This window comes from Phyllobates terribilis, unplaced genomic scaffold, assembly GCF_046119375.1.
Source record: "Phyllobates terribilis strain yellow unplaced genomic scaffold, ASM4611937v1 Scaffold_11__3_contigs__length_659146591, whole genome shotgun sequence".
NCBI lineage: Eukaryota > Metazoa > Chordata > Amphibia > Anura > Dendrobatidae > Phyllobates > Phyllobates terribilis.
In genome coordinates, this window is record NW_027362771.1 from 246,426,958 (window position 1) to 246,448,729 (window position 21,772).

Genomic DNA, 21,772 nt, shown 5'->3' on the forward strand with positions numbered 1-21,772 from the left:
ATATGCTGATAAGAGACGTCTGGATCCGCCTCAATTCCGTCTGGGAGACAAGGTTCGGCTCTCTTCCAAACATGTACGGCTCAAGATACCCTCCTACAAGTTAGGTCCTCGCTTCATCGGTCCTTTCGAAATCCTCAGGCAAATTAATCCAGTGGCCTACAAATTAAAACTCCCGGCCACCTTACGGATTCCCAACTCCTTCCACGTATCTCTCCTCAAACCCGTTGTCTTTAACTCTTTTTCCAACAATCCAGGTACTCCTCCTGCTCCGGTTTCCGCTGAAGACGTCTTTGAGGTAGAGAGTATTCTGGCCACTAAGAGGGTAAGAGGAAAGACCTTTTTTTTGGCAGATTGGAAGGGGTTTGGTCCTGAGGAGAGAACATGGGAGCCCCGGGAGAACATCCATGCCCCTCTCATCCTTGCTAAATTTCTCTCTGGCCTAAAAAAGGGGGGGCCTAAAGGGGGGGTACTGTAGCGTCGGCGTCCCTGCCCCCTGCTAGGCAGGGACGCCGTTCCCCTCACCTCTCCGCTCCGTGCCCGGCGGCTTCCTCCCGCTCTGCTGGCAGCGCGCGCTGCTTCCCGGCCTCTGTGCTTAGGGCGTGCGCGCGCTCCCCCTCTCTTAAAGGGGCCGCGCGCGCCGTCCTAAGGAGTCCCCGGCCAATGGCCAGAGGACCTCTCCATATATAAGGCACCTCCTCCAAAATGGAGGTGCCCGAGCAATGTTGTTGCAAAGCCTTCACTCTGCTTCAGCCCGCAGGTCCCGTTACCAGTTACCTGCCAGTCACCTGCCAGATTCCTGCCTGTTACCTCCCAGTCACCTGCCAGATTCCTGCTGGATACCTGCCTGATATCCGCTTACCTGCTTGCAAGCCTGCGGTCCGACGGTCTGCCTTCCGACACCTGTCAGTCTGTCTATGGACCAGCCTGCCCGCTCACCTGGGAGCGCTCACCTGCTACCTGCCTGCTAGCCTACCTGGAGGCTCTGCCGTCACTTGCCGTGACCACCTGCCAGTCCAGAGACTCTTGCCCGCTCACCTGGGAGCGCTCACCTGCTACCTGCCTGCTAGCCTACCTGGAGGCTCTGCCGTCACTTGCTGTGACCATCTGCCTGTCCAGAGACTCTTGCCCGCTCACCTGGGAGCGCTCACCTGCTACCTGCCTGCTAGCCTACCTGGAGGCTCTGCCGTCACTTGCCGTGACCACCTGGCCATCCAGAGACTCTTGCCCGCTCACCTGGGAGCGTCCACCTTCTACCTGTCTGCTAGTCTACCCAGAGACTGTCCCTGTCACTTGCTGTGACTACCTGCCCTTCTACCCAGAGACTGTCCCTGTCACTTGCCGTGACTAGCTGCCCTTCTACCCAGAGACTGTCCCTGTCCTTGCCGTGACTACCTGCCCGTCTTCCCTGGGAGCCACCCGCTTCCTTACAAGGACCGCCCCCTTGTATAGTTGCTCAGAGGTTCCGCCTCCCAGACCCGTTACACTGCATTAGTGGACTCATATCAGAGGCGGAGTAGAAATCAACATGACAACTGAGAAAGGATACAAAAACTAAAAATACATACACATAGGTATATATAAGGCATAAACAAGATCCTTTAGTGTATGTGTCCACGTTGCGGAAATGAAGCAAAAAATTTCTGCTTCATTTCCGTATGTTCTCTCCCGGAAAAACGCATGCGGAATTTCGCAAGCGTTTATCGCGCGTTTTCCACATTCGGAATTGCCTTGCGTTTTTTATTGCATTGCAAAGGCAATTCCGCATGCGGAAACGCAAAATTAATTGACATGCTACGGATTTTTGCGCGCATCAAAAAAGCTGCGGAAAAATCCGCAGCATGGGCATAGAACTTGCGGATTCCCCTTGGGGACCATGGGGGGTGGATTACCTAGCGTTTCACAAGCATTTACGCTGCGGAAATTCCGCAGAATATACGCTTGAAAAACGCTACTTGGGCACATACCCTTACATTATTCACTAAAAATAGCCAATTGTGCGCTGTATAGGCAAAAAACAGCTGGAGCATTGATTTAAGTAAGAATACTATTTAGGCTACTGTAAACTAATGGTTTGTAGAAATTTTGGGCAAAAATAAATGTTGGAACATTTCAGTTCTTTAGTCTGCAGAATTGTAAATACGATTATGGCGGGAAATCAAGATCAATAAGTTACAGGAGGAAATTTCTTTGCACCATGTTAGACAGTAGAAAGAAGAAGCATGAAAATAGAAACTCCTCAGTGGTTAATACATTTTAATGCCTAAATCAACAAGTAATGACTGATAGCAAGCTTTTGACGTTGCATAAATGGTTGTCTAGGACTAACACATTGACGAGTTACCCAGAGATAAACATCAGTATGTGATAGGTGTGGGGGGAGTCTGACCCTCCGACCGAATGTATGCAATGTTCAGAGCGAAACACCGCAACTCTGTACATTTAGTGACTGTTGCAGAGTTCGGCAGTATGTCCCATGCAAGTGAAATTTAGCAAAACAACACCCAATGGTGGCGTGTCTGAGGTGGTCCTTACGGTAAAGCTTAAATGTCCGGAGCTTAGGATTTTATGTGTGAATTAACGCACTATATTTTAAATACAACATGCAACGCTTAAAAAGGCAAGAAAACTCTATATTTTAATTTTATTTGCAACTAGTACAAAGGGAGGGATTGGGAAGTTTTACATGATTGCTAACATTACCAAACAAAGTAGCACTATGCTGATTCTGATCTATTGTACTATCTAGATTTCCAACATGTACTCAATTACAAACTGGGATACTGTATTATTTATCCCCCTCACTACCTCGAGACCGCTTTTGGTTTATCTATATTCGTGACACTAAATCTCAACTTCACTACTCGTTTGTTTTTTAATTTTCACTCTATTTGTCCTGTTCCCTATGGCAGTTTATAAAATGAAGCAACTTGCAGGACATTATTTCTTGCCCTGCAGCTGTCTGGAAGCATTAGGGACCATATACCTAATTGCAGTTAATACAGCAGACTTAGCCCCCTGCAGAGTATCAACTCCTTTCCCCATCATTAAGCTCTTAGTGCCGCAGTCCAGATTTCACAGCAAGAGAGAAATGCAAAATCTGTCAATGTTTACAGTGGGTGCCCCAAATCTACTGGCGCCATGTTGATAATACATACAAAGCTTTATTATCTGTACTCATCATCTTTTATTTCAGGCGTCACAGTGAAGATGCTCTCATTTTACAGAACGCCATTGAATATTCATAGAATCATTGCCTCCGTCTGAATTAAGTTGAGGACACTTGCTTCAGATGATATTTCAGATTATTCGCAGAAGGAGCAATACATAAACAGTGCAACCTCTTGTTCTGTCTGAATATTAAGGATACTCTGGGGCAGAGCTGCTGCTCACTGGCTGTATGAGACCAACCGTATACATGCAGTAAAAGGTGACAAGAAAAGCATAATCGCGAGGCCACCTAGGAATGACAGAAATCATTTTGAATGCTAACAGCAGGGAATATAGACTTTTCATGGAGGGTTTTAAGACTGTTGTGTAATATTCTGAATTCTGGCCTTTTGGACTAGAATAAAAATCATCAGGGTCAACAATATTGCGCCCTCAGAATAAAAACAAACCTACTTGCATTGTATTTGCCATGAACTTAACATTAAAGAGGTAGTCCACTACTAGGACAACCCCTTCTTGATCTAAATATTTGGCGCCGATAAAATCAAAAAGTTTATACTCACCTCCTGTGCAGGCGCAGTTCCAGTAGTGTCAGCACTCGCGCTCCTGGGGCTCTCCTGCGCTTGCTATGACACGTGAGCCTGGCGCTCAATCAGTGCTGGCATCACTGGCTCCGTCTTTGGAAAAATCGAACATCCAGAGGAAGTGAGAGAGCATCCGCAGCTCGGACTTCCTCTTGATGTTCGATTTGTCCCAAGGCTGGGCCAGCGACACCAGGACTGAATGGGCGCCAGGCTCACGTGTCATACAACCGCACGAGAGCCCCGGGAACGCGACTGACTATACCAATGGAGTGGTGGAGGAACGGGTATAAGCTTTTTTATTTTAATCGGGGCCAAGCGTGTGGTACGAGAAGAGGTTGTCCAAGTAGTGAACAACTTCTTTAAGTATAACAAGAAATTGCTCTTTTTATAGGGCTTTTCGAGTCCCATCATATCACCCGGTTCCCCTGCCGGTGAGTCACATCCTATTTACAAAAGATTTATAGACTATTTATTTTTCATTTGCACAGGGACACCCGAAGAAGCAATATCCTTTGTATTTCAACTTAATAATAATTCTTGGGGGGTTAAAGTTTTCATTATTTTCTTTCTTTCTCCACCACAAGGATTGAATTTCTGGATTTGGTCATCTACAAAAGGAGAGCAGGGTGATATTCACACTTCGACATTTTTCAAAACGTTGAGGTGAATAGTTAACTGGAATTCTCAAGGGGTCACTACCAGAAATGGATTAAAAACATCCCTTATGGTCAAATACAGGCGGATTAGAAGAAATCCGATGGGGAGTTTTTCAAGGAAGCTTCCAATTTAAATAAAAGGTTCAGGGAAAAGAAATACCCCCAAAAATTTGAAGGATGCCTTTCAGCATAAAAAAAAACTGAACTGAGGTCTCATGTAATAGGTAATAACACAATAAGGATGACAACCACAGAGGAAGCAGAAATAAATAAAAAAAAATATATATAGTTTTACAGCTACATTTAGTCAGTCCCACAAAGAAATAAAGGTTTGGACAAAGTATTGGACAAGTTTAACTAATTATCCTATTCTCTCAGGAAATATTACAAAACAATATATTATCTTCCATAGAAGCATGAATCATGTTGCACCAAGTAGGATCAAACTAGATACCCCTTTGACTGATCATGCATCAATTTCTATTGTACAAACCCTGGTTAAAGGATCTTATCGGTGTGGAGGGAGCAAATGTCTCTGTTGCAAAACGATAGTACAAGGCTGCATTGATTTTTCTTCCACAAACACAGGGGAAGTTTTTTGTTTCAGTCAATTTTTAACTGCAACTCTAATTTTGTGATCTACTTGTTACAATGCGACTGCAACCTTCAATATGCCAGCCGACACAAGCAGTTCACAATAGAATGAATTGTCACCGATACAATGTACACAACGGCATTATTAACCATAGCTTGTTAAGGCATTTCTTACTGGATCACTAAAAGGATCCCAGTTGTCTGACACTTATTATTCTTGAACAATAGCAGAGAATATATCCAATAGATTCCAGAGACTTGTCAACAGTGAATGGTATTGGATATTTAAATTGTCACCTCTTAATAACTGAGGGCCACAATGAATGTATAGAAACTATTCAGTGAGGGGGTGTTTGATTAAGGATTCCCCTTTGGGAAATCTTTTTTAATTACTGCATTTATTATTTTTATCAGTATTTTTATCTCTCTGTTATTAAAAAAGAAATAAAAAATATATATATATCGTTTAAAATCTATTTTTTTTAAACATTTTTTATAGTATTGGGGGGTATTAAACATCTGTTTAACATTGGTATTGTTAGTCCTTTTTATCCTTCTGTTCTCAAAATTGATAGTACATGTTGTTGTATACTAATTAAAACAGATTTCTGATGTCACTGGGGAAGGTATATCAGCTAGCCTTCACTATCTGTATTGTTTGAGCCTGAGGAAGGAGCTGAATCAGATCCGTTTTTGTCAGCGCTATTAATGCAAAGAAAACCCCCTTTTTATTTTCTAAAAAAATGGCTAATAGCTCAGAGAACCATCACATGCTTAACATAAAAAAATTCCCTTAAAATATAATTTTTATTTGATATATATTAAAACTGTAAACACACGAGCCAAAAATGAAACCAAAATCAAATTGAGGTAACCCTGTGACACTGTGCAGATTTGGACGTACCCACTGTAAAAAAGGATCCCCCCGGAAAAAAAAAAATTTTTAGGGCTATTTGTCCCTCAGTAGACCTAAATTGTTGCCTGTCTTACCGCGGAGGTTCGCACCCTAAATTATGAGCGATATTGGTGCCGCCAATAAGATTTATGCCTAACATTGGAAACCATAAATGATAGGGAAAATAATAGAAAGGTACTTATCTTTAGGTTTAGAATTTTAATAGCAAATAAAAATGATATTTTAAGGGATTTCTTCTGTTAAGCATATAGCTAACATTGTTAAATAATATGATCTTTTTCATAATATGCCCAGATAATTCTCTGAAATCATGCCCGATATGTTTTAGCAATGGTCCGGAATTGGCCCACCCACATCCTATCTTCCTGCTTCCAAAACAATGTTTACATAGCTTCAATTAAAAAAAATCTTTTTATCTAATTTTTGCTTTCTACTTTCCCTATAATGAGATTGATTCATCAAAGCTTTAATGCCAGAATTCTGACATAAAACTGGTTGAAATATAGTGAAATTTTGTCGCAATTTGAGGACACACTTAGTGATTTTGGCGTTCTCACGTTATTTTCGCCCAGCTTCAATAAACTGGGAGGAACAGGGGAATGGAAAGTGCTACTCGTCAAATTCAAACGGGCAGTGGCATTTGTTATGAGGCGCACACGGGGGTACACCTCACTTGGTCATCTGACTCCACCACGCCCCCTCATCAAGACCTGCGTGAACAATGCCGGTCTTGATGAATCGGGGGTCATGAACCTTATCTACATTGTGGATGGACAGCAGTGTCCATACATGTGACCCCTTATTTTCTTGGCTTTTTTATGCATTTATTAGCTTTGTTTTTTTGGTATAAAATTAAATCCGGCTTTAGGCTGGAACACCATGTTAACTTGTGGTTACGCAATATTAAAATTACCTCTGTCATGTTGCCGATTACAACTAATGATAATGAATGTGGCTGCAAGAAAAACCCAGTAGGGCTGGATTTCGGGCACCGTCCAGACCGGATTCTCTGTTAATAGTTGTAGAAAGACATAGTGATCTTAAGTTGTATAACCCCAGCCATAAAAACAGCAACCTACTTTAACCCCTTGATTATGATGATATATGATATAAGGGGTAATTAGAGAAATTGGTATAAATTAGGAAATTATTAATAATACTATTTCCTAATATTATATATGGCAATTGTGGAGCTGCATATTAAAGTGAATATTTCTGATAAAAGTAAACTAGAAGGAATTAAAACCATTCCAATGATCATGGCTGGAAAATGTTAAAAACTCATCAAACTAAGGCTTCCTGGTCAATTTTGTGCACATGTGACCTTTAGATTGGGGATTCATGTTGACTGTGGCTGAGAAACAGATCGCATGACCAATGATCGTTTTGGGCCACTGCTACATCGCAGCATAATGCAAGTGAATAAGGTTATATTGTGACCCGCAAGGTAATACGAGCCGAAAGTCAATTGGATATATGACCTTGCAGTTGTGGTACCCTGTGGGTCAAAATGTATCACCTTCATTACGCTGCGCTGTAGTAGTGGCACAGAGAATTCTTTGACCACGTTACCAGTGTTGTGGCCAAAGTCAATGTGTGGCTCCAGCTTTAAGAGTACATTCATTAATTAGTGGTTTGGTTGCAGACATTTCTGCAAGTGCCTCATATGTGAATAGGACATGCAGAAATCCATGGACATGCCGCAGAATGAATCTCATTCACATGTATGGAACTGAGCTTCAGTCATAGAAATGTTTGCAACAAACGTGCCATGGGTGAATATACCCTTTGGCTGTTTGCAAAAACTGCTTCTGGGAACAATAGGCGATTAGCAATATGGCCTCCATAACAAACGCACTGGCGCTTACACCAAGCTTTCCAATGCTGGTGAATATTTATATTGTACAACATATTGGTGGGAAAAGAGGTTTATTATATCTGATATATTTAAGAGTCTATTACCCATATTTTCTAGTACTCAAGATTTCTAGTCTCATTATATTCCCTTATAAAATAGAACTCCATCTGCTTAGGAACAAATTAGCTGGTGTTCTGCATTTAACAGGCTCGAACATTTGTATTTACTCCGGCTCGCACTGCACAGTGATATATGTTATCTTATATTCTCATGAAAAAGTACAAAATCTGGTGTCGTCTGATTTATGATTTGTTTCTCTTTTCCAACAGTGCACGATGACATCTGTATAAATTGTGCATCTGGCTCTTAAATAATATTTTATATTATAAAAATCAATTGAACAAGATGTGAATATTCTTGTTCAAACTTTATGTAGTCTCGAGCAGAGCCGAGGCGAAAAAGTCATGCACTAAGGAAAATATCAACCATATTAAAGGCAGTTCAGAAAGAAGAAACTTTATGCATACTAAATAAAATTTTTATTCATGAACAGAAGACCAAATCCCTTTCAAATCACATTTTCTTTCCTTTAACTTCCTCTCACAGCTCAACAATTTACGCAGCTTATGGTCCCACACGAGCATAAGTATCATGTTTCCATGTGGAAGCAGAATCTTTTGCGTCAAGCGCAAGATTGGATCCCATCAAAACAAAGTACGGAAACAATTGTAGAAAGAAAAAAAAATCTTGACTTATAGTCACCTTAAACCACCTATACATAACCAAATTACTAAGAGAGAAAAAGAATGCAGTGCACCGTATTAAAAATCCACAAAAAAGTTACCTGAAGGGCAGCTAGACAGCACAGTTGGGAATGCACTCAGTATAATTATGCAAAGCAAACACATTACCGCTAGAAGGCATGTAAGAAGACACATGTACTTCAGCTCAGCCTGCAATGGTAGAAATGTATTCTGGCACACAAGAGTAATCATGCATCAATGAAAAACTAGACAAGCCCATATCAAAAACCTAATAAATAAAGTTTCACTCTAACGCTAAAGCATACAAACATGAAATATATGAAATTGGAATTGCATCACTGCTCTAGATAATAGGAAAAAACAAAAGATACTTAGCACATAAATTGGCCAATTCATGTGTACCTAGCAACCACGAGAAGGCGATCCTCTTTGATGGGAACCTAACATAATGTGATTCCTCTCCTGGACTGATAGCATCCATTTATATGAATAGGTAGGATCCTGCTGTGATTAAAACCGCCAGAGGCTGATAGGAGGAGAGCTCGGTCAGAGAGCCTATGTATACAAACAGCAAAGACTGACAGTCACTTACAAAGACTGACGGACAGTCTTTGATATTCATAACAAAAAACCTATACAACCTAGATTGTCAAAAAAACTGACAATCACCCGACGAACAAGCAGAACACTTGTCCATTGGGTGAGATGATTTTTAAGCTAACTTAAAAAAATATTATTCTCGGCAGCACTTTGTCATGGGTAAACAGGATATGAGCTGCCAATAATACAATATCCTATGTGCACTGAACGGTCATATTAATGTTCGTTCTGTGAGCATAGAAATGTGGTAGGCTCCTCTAAACAGGTCATTTAAATGAATGCTGATCTGAATGCATGTGGACTATAGGCGGATGATTAACCTGTCTAAATGCAACCTGAGAGTGCAAGGCCATTCAGATGCAGATGTATTCTTTAAATTCCTTTACTGGCATTATTCACTATGGCACCGGAATAGTGCCTTCTTCATGTAAATAAAGTAATGAATGCAATTTAACAACCATATCCCTCTTTAAAAATATTGTCCACCTGACCCTGAAAGGTCCTGCACACTTTGTTTCTTGCTTTTTCTTTATGAGCCAGTAGAAGCAGAAGGATTAGGCATGTCCACAGATAATGTCATAAATGCATGATAGGTGAAGGTTCTATCACTGGGATCCCCACCTTTCAAGAATACGGGAGTCTCTGTGCATGCATGGCCAACTTTCTATTGAAATTTAGGGGGGTCCCGCAGCACAGAATCGGTTCATGCATGCTATGGGGCTCCTGTACTACTAATAGTTGAGAATCCAAGGGATGAAGATAGCATATTTATGGTACATCCTGTGGATGAGCCAACCAAAGGACTGTCTGACCTAAGGCTACATTCATATATACCATATATACTCAAGCATAAGCCAACTTTTTCAGCACATTTTTTATGCTGGAAAAGTCCCCCTCGGCTTATACTCTGGTATATACTTATATATATAGTATATACCGACTGCGGGGTGGGTTGCGGAGGCGGAGGAGCGGGGAACATGCAGTAGGCGGCTGCTGGTGCTACCACGTGTGCCCGCTGCTAAAGGAAATTTACATTCATTCACTCTTATCCACGCCCATGGGAGTGGAGAAGAGTGAATATTCATTTTCTTTAATAGCGCGCAGTGTCAGCAGCGGCCACAGCAGGCTCAGCGATCCTGTGTGCCTGCTATTAGAGAGTATGAATATTCACTCCTCCCCACTCCCATTGGCGTGGAGAAGAGTGAAGGCTCATTCTCTTTAGTAGCGGGCACACAGCTGCGGCCGCTGCTGACACTGCGCGCTATTAAATAAAATGAATATTCACTCCTCTCCACCCTCATAGTCCCAGCGTGAAGAGGAGTGAATATCCCCACAGCTCACCTCAGCGTCTGAGAGCACATGGCAGTGACGTCATGTGCTGCTCAGATGCTGAGGTGAGCTGCTGGCTGGCACAACAGGATGCAGCGCTGGAGCAGAGGGAAGGAAGGTGAGTAGAAGTGTTTATTTTTTTCATGTGTTCAGTGATGTGAGGTCCATGTATAGCAGGATAGGAGGGCCATGCATACCAGGAGTGGGAATGAAGGGGCCATGCATACCAGGATTGGGGATGAAGGGACCATGCATATCAGGATTGGGGATGCGGGGGCTATGCATACCAGGATTGGGGATGAAGGGGCCATGCATACAAGGATTGGGGATAAAGGGGCCATGCATACCAGGATTGGCGAAAAAGGGGCCATGCATAGCAGGATTGGGGATAAAGAGGCCATGCATACCAGGATTGGGAATGTAGGGGTCATGCATCCCAAGACTGGGGATGAGGGGACCATGCATACCAGAATGGGGATGAAGGGGCCATGCATACCAGGATTGGTGATGAGTGGGCAATGCTTACCAGGAGACGGAAATTTACCAGTAGCTGCTGCATTTCCCACCCTCTGCTTATACTCGAGTCAATAAGTTTTCAGTTTTTTTTTTTTAAATTAGGTGCCTCGGCTTATATTCGAGTAGGCTTATACTCGAGTATATACGGTAAATGGCACATAAAACAGATAAAAAATATATAAAAACTATTGTCCTTCAATAAGTTAGTAAATAAAGGCAATGTACTTGATTAACTAGAGATCTCATTGGAAAATATATAGCATATAATATTATTTCCATTTACTTAATTTCAATGTAGGACATTTCAAGTCACTTTTCATTCAAGTGTTAATATACTGACAGTAGACCACTTTTCTTGAAGTTTAATAAAGAACTTGGTGAATTTCTCTGCAGTTACTAGTGTCCAATTATGAAATCTCTAGAGCTCTATGCTTTTCTAAATGTCTATATTTCAAGCGAAAGCTAAAAATGCGCACATTTCATTATTCTATTCTTACTGCAGAAAAGGTTACTAATTAACAGAATTGCATATGTGCAGCCATATACCGTCCTAAGTGGAAGTACAAGATACCTAGTAGAACAAAGAGAGTTTACACAAGTCCACCAGAAAGGCTTTATACTCTGACTGCTTTCGTCCCAATTTACTAATGCCTCGGTGGAGAAAAAAATCTTTTAAGTCTTGAGCTCATTAGACCAAGTAAATGGAACAACATTTAATAATGTGCATTTGGTTAATTCACAGCACTAAAGAGAAATCAATACTGGATTGTAATGATGCTGCATGGAACCCTGTTTAACCTGATCAAAGGGGAGAAAACCTTGATCGTTTCTGCTAGGACAGGTACACAGATGGTAGATTCTAATTATCGGTATTATTCAGCCATAGTTGTAGCTATTAAAGTAAGCAAAGCATAGCGCGATCATAAACAAGCTGGCCGAAGATCATATTCCTTATCATAAATGTAGCTCAAATCATCAGAAAATATTTGTCCTCTTTATTTTCTTAACAGTTCTTCCTTATTCTGTAATACAATATTTGTAAAAAACATTGACTATGTATCTTCAGTCTTCATTAAACTCCTTGAGGACCAAGGCTCACTAATGCATTTGTAGAATAAAGTATTCCACCTGCGAGGACACGGGGCTTTCCTAGGGAGATGTGGTCTTATTGGCTTGCAATGGATTTGGCTTAGCACTAAACTGAAGACTAACGTTTAAGGGATTCCCAGGTTTTCACCCTTAAACCAGATTGCAACAATTGCAGTAGATTTCAGCGCACGGTACCAAAGCAAGAGACGGGAATCGTTGTCTTAGGGGCTAAGATGAGGGCGAGCAGAGTTTTATCAGAAAGGAGCGGTGATAGTGAGACAGGTGATTTCTTTTTTGTCTATCTTTTAATAAGTTTACTTATTGTGGGACACACGGGTATGATTATGGCATCAATATGAAACCACATTCTTTTCAATTGGTCACTAAATATATAGAGGGAAACTTTTTTTTTTTTGCGGTTTCACTTAAAAAGCGTTGACCCCTTTCAGTCATGTTCTGCTCCCATTTGCAGTTTGATAAAAAATACCAAACCACACTCTATTCTGTTTCGCGGGCCCACCGACGAGTCTCCACTGCTGCAAAGCGGACGTCATATCGACTTGGTGGTAGTTAAACCGTGAGCTGAGTAGCTCTGAAGGGGGCTGCCCGTCTGCACAGGCAGAGCTGCTGAACTCACTGATTGTGGGCAATGACCGATACCAGGAGGAGCAGCAGCAGACTTGCCGATGGGCCTTAAGGGGGTAAATAAAGTGTCGTTTGTTATTTTTTAACAAATTGCAACCAGGGAAGAACATTGTTTTGTGGGGGACAACCCTTTAATACTTGTAAGGAACCTGTTATCAAAGAATTCCCTCTCTAAGTAATGGCCAGAAAACAGTGCATATTCTAACCTTTTGTAAAATGCCCTTCTTGTAGACACTAAGCAGAGCAGATAGAAGGCAGAAAATGATATAATGCCACTGAGGCCAACATCATTTCAGTGATCTGGAGAGTAGTGCAGTACTGAGAAGGCATGACTTACCGTACATTCACAGCCGGATCAGGCCATCAATGAAGCAACAGTGGGGTGATTACTGAATACAGTTCAGAATTTTTGCAGCTTGGAACATTTTTGTTTCACTTTAAGGAGCAGGTAGGGACAAGTTGGCAAGACAAGAGCAAAAAAAGAGAACATCCAGTTGCATGATATAGGCATGAAAGACTGGCATTTGGGCTCGACATATAAAAAAAGTGTGTCTAGAATGGGAAAGTGTTTGTTTTATTTTACACACTTATACAGCGCACTGTCCCCATTGGGGCTCACAATCTACATTCCCTACCAGTATGTCTTTGGAGTGTGGGAGGAAACCCACGCAAACACGGGGAGAACATACAAACTCCCTGCAGATGCTGTCCTTGGAGGGATTTGAACCCAGGAGCCCAGCGCTGCAAAGTAACAGTGCTAACCACTGAGCCACCGTGCTGCCCATGTAGCAGTGAGCTTTATGTTTTTCCTTTTTTATAGGAACGAGAAAAAGTGTTTGCGTCTGAATCCAGAAACCACATGCTCACGTTAGTCAGAATTTTTGACCAGGACACAATTAGTTTAGCTTTTTTTGTGGAATCAAGTTGTCTCAAATGCACATCGGTCTTGGCAATTACAATGTGCTTTAGAAGCAAACAGTAATCCAATTACCAAATTAAATATAAAAATTGTAGCTCTAAAAGGGTTAAAAACATTCTATATGTCCAAGATGATAAACTAAGACACAAATTAAAAACCTCATCACCGTCAATGTTAACAAAAATAAACTGTATATCCTCTACCTCCCTCCAAAAGAAAGTCCTTCAGTTATGTTTATTAGCGACATTATTCCGTCAAGGACAATATTAATTTATCGTATACGCTATTGTCACGTAAGACAATTCTCAATCAATGCGAGCAATACAAAAGATGGATGACTGTTTTTCTTTAAAGTGTAGCAAAATAAAGATCTCAATGTCATTATAATTTTACTTTGTTGGTACTGTCAATAACATATTCAATCATTTTATGATGAGACCAAGGGTTTATTGGTTGAGAATATAGACGAATGCCAATCTTATTTTTCAAAGGACCTTGACTTAAAACCCTGCAGCAAACTAGTTGCACTCAAGTGCAAGCATTGAAAAAAGGCTGAAAGCATGGTGTCTGCAATAATCACTCAATTACTTTTTCCAACATAAACCACATAAACTAAGAGTGCATGATCAGGGACTACGCCAGTCACTGATAAGACCAAGTAACACATATCATGTTAACTGCCCGCCGGAGAAAGGTCTAGTCATTAAACATGCAAGCCAGAGAGCTACATTTTCTAAGTTGTAAAATAAACTAATCTATTGTATTGTAACGCACTGGATTATAAAACCACACCGCAGTGAGATGTATTTTACAGCCTGTGTTAGTATTTGGGAGAAAAGACTATATTTCAATTGCACGTGTTATATTATACACGTTGATTTCCTTTGTGTGTATTAAAACAACACCAAAAACAGAAAAAAAAAGTAAATTGGACATAATTTCACACAAGACCCCAAAAATGGGCTGGACATAGTTGTTGACACCCTCAACTTAATATTTGGTTGCACACCCTTTGGAATAAATAGCTACAATCAATCACTTCCTATAACCATCAACAAGCTTCTTACACCTCTCAACTGCTCAACTGGAATTTTGGACCATTCTTCTTTTGTAAACTGCTCCAGGTCTCATATTTGAAGGGTGCCTTCTCCCAACAGCAATTTTAAGATCTCGCCACAGGTGTTCCATGGAATTTCGATCCATTGCTGTCCACTTCAGATCTCTCCCGCTCCTTACTTCCATCCATTTCTGTGGGCTTCTTGAAGTATACTTGGGGTCATTGTCCGGCTGGAAGACCCATGACCTAGGGCGCAAACCCAGCTTCCTGACATAGGGCACTACGTTGCGACACACCTCATTACATTTTCGACAAACAGAATGATGCGTTTTACCAAAAAGCTCCATCTTGGTCTCATTAGTCCACAGGACACTTTCCCATAAGGTTTTTTGCTTACGTAGATTTTGGCAAACTGCAGTCTAACTATTTTATGTCTCTGGGTCGGCAGTGGGTTCTCCTGGGTCTCTTGCCTAAGCATTTCATTTCATTCAAATGTCGACGGATGGTTCGCGTTGACACCGACAAGTCCTCGGATAGTTCGCGTTGACGCCGTCAAGTCCTCAGACAGTTCTCTTCTTTTTTTGTTCTCCATGCCTAGTGTGGCACACACAATGCAAAGATTGAGTCAACTTCTCCCCTTTTTATCCGGTTTCAGGTGTGATTTTCATATTGCCCACACCTTTTACTTGCCACAGATGAGTTTGAACCAGCATCAAATTCTTGAAACAAAGTTGCTTACCCACAATTTTGAAAAGATGCAAACAAATTTTTCTGGCCCATTTTTCAGAGTCAAACTCACCTAGCTGAGATCTTTCATCCAGTGCCTAATACATACCGCCAAAAATTTGGGCAGCATGTATCATCTGAAAGGTTCCCTTTAAAACAAAGTCAAAACCCACCTCCCCTTCATCAGCATTTTTTACAAGAATCACTATTTTTAAAGATTAAGCTTAAAGGGACCTTCCCTTAGTGTCAGTCATCTTCTCATCATGAGGTACAAGTAGGTTACTGAGAACAACCCAACTTCTCAGCACAAAATGATACCAGCAAAGAAAAACTCAGCAATTACTAAATAAAAATGGAAAGAGAATTGAACTAAATAACACAGAGACACAAAGTCCAAGATGAAGTGAAAAGTTTGTAATAAACAGAGTTATAGATCTACAACAACATAGGAAGTGAACGGTTGGTAAATTGCCTCAGGATATATTACAGTTTTATCAGTAAATTTTAAGAGTCTTATCAGAAAGTATAGTAAAATAGTTTTGCTCATCACGACATGACATCTACTGTGTGAAGGAAGGTTCCCAAACGCTTAAATGCATATATAGACTACCCCAAACATATGGTAATCCCTTAGTCAATTAGACTGTATAATGAACAAAAACGAAAGATTAAATATTGTCACTGAATATTTTTGCATTCAGATGAAAAAAAAATGGTCATCATAATTGATGTCAGAATTAACAGTAGCAATTAAATACACTAAATGTACTCTTAGTCAGTGGACTTAGAAAACACAATGAGCCAATTGTATCCACTAGAAAGAATTGTATACACTCCAACAGAAAGCTGTTGTAATGAAATCTAAACAAGTGGGTGGAACGCTGCACTTAGCTACACCATAGGTGCACTGAGCACCCTCATTTGTATATTACAATAAAGTTGTTTTTGGGGGCAATGGAGGAACATGTTTAATTATGAAAAGATCAGTTATTATTGTTGCTCCTTCTACAAGGCTATGTGGTTAGTTTGAAATGTAAACTTGGGGTAGTAGTCTCCCTTTAAAAAGAACTAAAAGTAGATTATTAATACATTTTTTTGTAAATGTTAACCAAATTAAATCCCCTCCCTTTACAACATAAAAAAAGAAAAATAAAATGTTCTCATATAGATGGGTATGATTGATAAGAAAATTTAAATTTCAAACATTTAGTCTACACATTAGACTAAAGTGGGCTCAACCTGTCGATATCTGAGGCATCAGTCTGATGTGTATAGGGCCCCCCAATTGTCCACAGGCAGATAATGTCATCTTTTTATTCTTCGGGGAAATAAAGCTACCACCAGAGGACAAGGGTACTCGCTTTTTCAACGAGAACACAGGAGTGTGAGTCAGGAGAAATAGCAGCCGGCTGAACAAGTATTCAGCCAACAGCTATCTAATGTGCATGGAGGCCTATATACTCTATTTTATTACCAATACAATTCTAATCTAACTTTACAATTGATGCCGACAAAACTTTAAACTTATTCCAATTTGTTAGTATATTTTAATTTCTATAATAGAATGTAACTTGGCATTCCTTAATTGTTGAATTTTACTTTGTAATGAAAAATTGTACAAAAATAATTTTAAACAAAATTAAGAGTAAGAAAATTATGAAAATTTATTCATTCGGATTTCAGAATCATTTTATCAAATGGTAACTTTCACTTTTCAAAATAATTACAAAAAGGAAAAATTAGCTGAAAGTCTGTCTAGTATATGCTCTCACTTAATCGGTAATACAAATATGTTACCCATTGTGGAGTTTAAGACCTAGAACCTATGCCCTTCATTTGCAGAGCATTAACTTGTACTAAGTATGTATACCGTAGCGTGTCATTCTAGGGTGCCAGTGCCAGTAAGGTAGTAAATATTGTGCATTCACCATTATGCTGCAGCCTGTGATAGATTCAATCACAGATACCATTAGTACGTGACATTGTATATTACTTACAAAGGATATCTCTTTTCCTATATTGTAGAGCTGGCAGCAGGTTGCAAGCCAGACAGAATGAGTTACTGGCTCTTTAGAAGCCACTTATTGCAACCGACAATAGCTTTAGGGCAATCTATGTAAAGCAAAGGCACACTTTTATGTCCACACACTTTACACCCTGAATCTAGATGTCTGCAGTTTAATCATTGTGTGATGTTTGGGAGATTGGAATAGGATCGAGGAGCTAGGAGGAGACATGGCTGGACTTATAATACGTGAGAACGCAGAGACATTGTGTGTATAGGATTTTAAACTAAATAAAACAATACTTTGAGTATTTTCAATAACAAGGGATGTTTTCACTTTCCTAAACTTGAAGTCACGAGATTTTTATTTTTAATACTTTGCTGCTCTCTGACATACATATGAAAATTAGGAACACATTTCCACTTATGTCATAAGTATACGGTAAGTGTCGGAGAGACACGGAGTTTGTGACTGCATATCTGGGACTATGCTACAAATTCCTGATCTGCAGCTGAACGCTTCCTTCTCTGTCTATCCCTTGCACACCATTCTGTACATCAGGATTTTGAAAACCGTGAGATGGATCGCTCTAGTTTTTGGTAAGGCATTGCTGTTGGGGCAGTGATGATGAAAGCAAAAATATGTACAGATCAGCCTTAACATTAAAGGGGTTACTAAAACAAGCCCGTCTCATAGCCAACGCTTGGAACCAATAAAATAAAAAAGGTTATACTCACATATGGTGCCGCTCCAGTTGGCACTCATGGTCCCGGAATTCTCGTGCAGTTGTGATGACACTTGACCCTGGAGCCCAATCAGCGCTGGCGTCACTGACCTCGCCTAAGTACGAAATGAACATGAAGAGGAAGTCAGAGATCAGCAGTTCGCACTTGCTCTTCATGTTCAAAACATCTATAGGTGAAGCCAGTGAAGCCAGCGCTGATTGCGCTCCAGGGTCAAGTGTCATCACAACTGCACGAGAGTCCCGAGACCGTGAGTGCCGACTGGAAAGGCGCCATAGGTGAGTATAACCTTTTTTATTTTATCGGTTCCAAGCGTGGGGTATGAGATGGGCTTGTTTTAGTAACCCCTTTAATGTTAAGGCTGATCTGTACATATTTTTGCTTTCATAATCACTGCCCCAATAGCTATGCCTAACCAAAAAACTGGAGCGATCCATCTTACGGTTTCCATGTGGTCATGTGATACCACAACCATATGAGAGCCCCAGGACAGTGAGTGCTGACACCGCTGTAACGGCATCGGCACTGGAGGAGAGTATGATCTTTTTTATTTTATCGGCGCCAAACATTTAGATCCAGAAAAGGTTGTCCTAGTAGTGGACAACCCCTGTAAAGCTTGATATTTTATAGGACCCTCTAAAGCCACTAAAAAAAAATTAACCCATCAGGGCATGGATTTCACTAGACCTTTGAAGGTGCCTCATGATATCAGCACTAATCCATTAGAATTATCAGAAAACATGCAGCTTACTGGAGATCCAACATGCAAAACACCACGTATTGTTCTGCACCGAGGCGTTTTTCAAGTGCACGTGAAAAAGCCTCTATGTAGGCTGATATGTGGCTTTTGCATGATGGATCTCCAATAAACTGGAAGGAAATTCCGGATATTTTGGTAGTTGCATCAAGCTATACAGGTTTGTTTAATCCCGCCACTGCGGTCTATACCTTTTTACTGAAACATAGAAGATTTTAAGTCTAGTATGTTATTTGTAAGGAAGGACCTCCATGGATCAGACTTGTTTTTCCAGGAAGTCCTACAGATATTAGATGAAATTGACAATTGGGAAGTTCAAGGTCAAGTCAACGTCCTGAAGCATTTCTGTACAGTTTTAGGAACGTGAAAGGGTGTATTATCCTGCTTCTATCATTTGCAAAAAGATGCCGCCGACATTATGGAATACTGTTGTCTGTAACAAAATCTAGATAAGTGGCATGGTAATAATTTCATACATGAACGCAATGGCAAGAGGCTTCCTGGCAGAACATTTATGAGCATATCACATCGTCTCCGCTGATGTGCCTTCCATTAATGCAGCCCATGGCTATCTCTCCCCAGGTAAGTGGTCATCCAAAGGATGCAGCAAAAACTTGATTAAGCAGACTAAGCCATGGGCAGAAATCAGCACAGGCATAATAGTCAGTCTGTGACTTCACACCAGGCAGCGATGCACGCTCTTTTCTCACAGCTTTCTTTAATATCAGGGGCTTTTTGCAATGACTAACCTTTATTCCAGTTATGTTCCAGTTCACCTTTTTATTCTGCTGGCTAGATAGTAATCTAGCCAATGCAAAAAAAAGTGCAAGTCAGCAAGGATAAAAGGCCAGTCTTTGCATAAATCACCACAAAGAATTATATAATTTGTCCTCTGCCGTTAAAGAGGAGGTGGCGGACTACTGAATATACTGTGGATGTATAAAGCCCTGTGGTAACCACATTACTGTGTTTGCAAACAGATCTCAATATTACAAGCATTATGTAAAGAGTCCATGCAGGGATTGGGTAGAGCTTCTCAGCTGTGAAGGGCAGCTTTGGCCTATAGCTGAAGAGCACTGGGTCATGTCAGAATAAAGGGCGTTATTTTGCAATCGGTGTTCACAAAAAAGCAGATGTCTCATCCTGGTTCACACAAATATGCAAGAAACTTACATCTACAAGATAGTGGAATTTAGACAATTAGCAAAGGTGCTTAATTTTTATATGCACTGGATAAAAAAATATGGGAAACAAAAATGTACAAAGGGAGTCTATCACCACCAAAATGCCAATTAACTGCCTAAACATTTCTATAGGGGACGTAGCCCCTAGAGGAGTCATACCAGGCATATTTAAATTACCTTTTGCTGAAAAATCTACTTTTATTCAAAATACTAATGAGGGCGCTATCAGTGCAGCCTTGGTACAATCTATGCCTTGGTGCACCATTACCCCCCCTACTATCTGCACATTAAAGCTAGTCTCTTATATTGACAGCACACCACTGGGAAGAGCAAGCGCTGTCTAAAATCAATTTGCATGTCTGTGCTTGTGCACTGACATTGGAGGAGCACAGCGGTGCACTCCAAGTGCCTGTCTTTGGCTGCCGCTCAAGCAGTATCAGTAAGGAATGGATTGGTGAAGTGAGCAGACCGCATGAGCACATCAGAATGAAAGCTCCTCATCACTGGGACTGCTTGGTCGGTACACTACTAGGTGCATTAAAACGAACTTGTCAGCAGGATTTTGATAAGTAAACTACAGGCAATGTCATTTTGGGGCTGCTGCACTGATTAATATGATACCTGAGGTTCAGAAATCCGTCTTGTGGTTCTTGTGTAATCAGTGTTTGCAATTTTGAGTTAATGATATGCCCGTGCCCCGGGGCGGGACTGTAGGCCGGGTCTTTCCTTGGTGCTCTAGGCCAGATCAGCAAGAAAAGATCAGCCCACAGGCCTGCCCCTATCTGTTTCTCTGTCTGGCTGTCTTTATGATGAGGAACATACTTGTGGTTCGGGGCGGCCTGTGGACAGGTCTTTTCTTGCTGATCTGGCCTAGAGCACCACGATAAGATCCTGCCTACAGGCCCACCCCGAAGAACGGGCATATCATTAACTCAAAACTGAAAATACTGATTACACAACAACCACAAGACGTATTTCTTCACTTAAAGTATCATATTAATCAGTGCTGCAGCTCCCCACATGACAATGCCTTTAGTTTACTTAGCAAAATCCTGCTGACAGGCTCGCTTTAAGCATCAGAGAGAAGCCTGGCGTCAGATTAGGTCTACAAGCTAATATCATTGCACATTAGCTGTATATTCTGTGGAGAAGTGTTTTTATATGGCTAATAAAAGCTAAGTTTTATATTTTTTCTACTAAACAAGCCTTTACGCTGGATTATTTGCACTCTTCCTTTGATTCTTTGGCGGCTCAACCAGGATCCGTCCAAGGCGCTGATTGCTCCACACGCCAAAGAAGTGAGCTGACCTTTTCTTTTTTTGTGTTTATACTGATTACACAAGAACCACAAGACGAATTTCTACACTTCAGGTATCATATTAATCAGTGCAGCAGCCCCAACATAACACTGCTGGTAGTTTACTAAGCAAAATCCTGCTGACAGGTCCACTTTAAGCATCAGAGAGAAGCCTGGAGTCAGATTGTGCCTGCAGACAGATTCTGTGAGCGGCTGCACTGACACTTCTGACTCCAGTGTCAGTTAAAAGCGCAGACAAGAAAACTGATATTAGACAGCGTTTGCTCTTACCAACTAAGTGCTGTAATTTTAGATAAGGAACTGGCTTTAATATGCAATGTTGAGAATGTAATGGACCACCAAG

General features: G+C 40.9%; 1 protein-coding gene across 1 annotated transcript in view; it reads right to left on the minus strand.

Annotated features, from left to right (window-relative positions):
• The window catches only part of TBC1D22A (TBC1 domain family member 22A), a 585,912-nt gene that overhangs the window by 316,660 nt on the left and 247,480 nt on the right, over positions 1-21,772 (minus strand). The window lies entirely within an intron of this gene.